Consider the following 1,764-nt stretch of genomic DNA (forward strand, 5'->3'; position numbering starts at 1 on the left):
TGTATGAATTCATAAACTTAGTATCTATATGAAAATTATTTAGTATTTATATGAAAATTTTTAACTTGTATGAATTCATTAACTTAGTATCTATATGAAAATTATTTAGTATTTATATGAAAATTTTTAACTTGTATGAATTCATTAACTTAGTATCTATATGAAAATTATTTAGTATTTATATGAAAATTTTTAACTTGTATGAATTCATTAACTTAGTATCTATATGAAAATTATTTAGTATTTATATGAAAATTATTTACTTGTATGAATTCATAAACTTAGTATCTATATGAAAATTATTTAGTATTTATATGAAAATTTTTTACTTGTATGAATTCATAAACTTAGTATCTATATGAAAATTATTTAGTATTTATATGAAAATTTTTAACTTGTATGAATTCATAAACTTAGTATCTATATGAAAATTATTTAGTATTTATATGAAAATTTTTTACTTGTATGAATTCATAAACTTAGTATCTATATGAAAATTATTTAGTATTTATATGAACATTTTTTACTTGTATGAATTCATAAACTTAGTATCTATATGAAAATTATTTAGTATTTATATGAAAATTTTTAACTTGTATGAATTCATTAACTTAGTATCTATATGAAAATTATTTAGTATTTATATGAAAATTTTTTACTTGTATGAATTCATAAACTTAGTATCTATATGAAAATTATTTAGTATTTATATGAAAATTTTTAACTTGTATGAATTCATTAACTTAGTATCTATATGAAAATTAATTAGTATTTATATGAAATTTATTAAGTATCTATATGAAAATTATTTAGTATTTATATGAAAATTATTTACTTGTATGAATTCATAAACTTAGTATCTATATGAAAATTATTTAGTATTTATATGAAAATTTTTTACTTGTATGAATTCATAAACTTAGTATCTATATGAAAATTATTTAGTATTTATATGAAAATTTTTAACTTGTATGAATTCATTAACTTAGTATCTATATGAAAATTATTTAGTATTTATATGAAAATTTTTAACTTGTATGAATTCATTAACTTAGTATCTATATGAAAATTATTTAGTATTTATATGAAAATTATTTACTTGTATGAATTCATAAACTTAGTATCTATATGAAAATTATTTAGTATTTATATGAAATTTTTTTACTTGTATGAACGTGGTTTCGGCGTTTTGGCTCTTTATATGGGGTTTCGGCTCTTCGCAAATAGGGACAGTAGGAATCTCCTGAATTCCTTTTTGCGCGTCACTAATAAGATGACGATGCATTTGGCTACGTAAATAAAATCATTTTTATGCCCGCCGTTTAACCAAACTTAGTTTTTTTTATATGCAAATATACGTGGTTTCGGCGTTTTGGCTCTTTATATGTGGTTTCGGCTCTTCGCAAATAGGGACAGTAGGAATCTCCTGAATTCCTTTTTGCGCGTCACTAATAAGATGACGATGCATTTGGCTACGTAAATAAAATCATTTTTATGCCCGCCGTTTAACCAAATTTAGTTTTTTTTATATGCAAATATACGTTTTTTCGGCCTTTTGGCTCTTTATATGTGGTTTCGGCTCTTCGCAAATAGGGACAGTAGGAATCTCCTGAATTCCTTTTTGCGCGTCACTAATAAGATGACGATGCATTTGGCTACGTAAATAAAATCATTTTTATGCCCGCCGTTTAACCAAATTTAGTTTTTTTTATATGCAAATATACGTTTTTTCGGCGTTTTGGCTCTTTATATGTGGTTTCGGCT

The sequence above is a fragment of the Zeugodacus cucurbitae genome, unplaced genomic scaffold (genome assembly GCF_028554725.1).
Source record: "Zeugodacus cucurbitae isolate PBARC_wt_2022May unplaced genomic scaffold, idZeuCucr1.2 ctg00000139.1, whole genome shotgun sequence".
NCBI classification, from domain to species: domain Eukaryota; kingdom Metazoa; phylum Arthropoda; class Insecta; order Diptera; family Tephritidae; genus Zeugodacus; species Zeugodacus cucurbitae.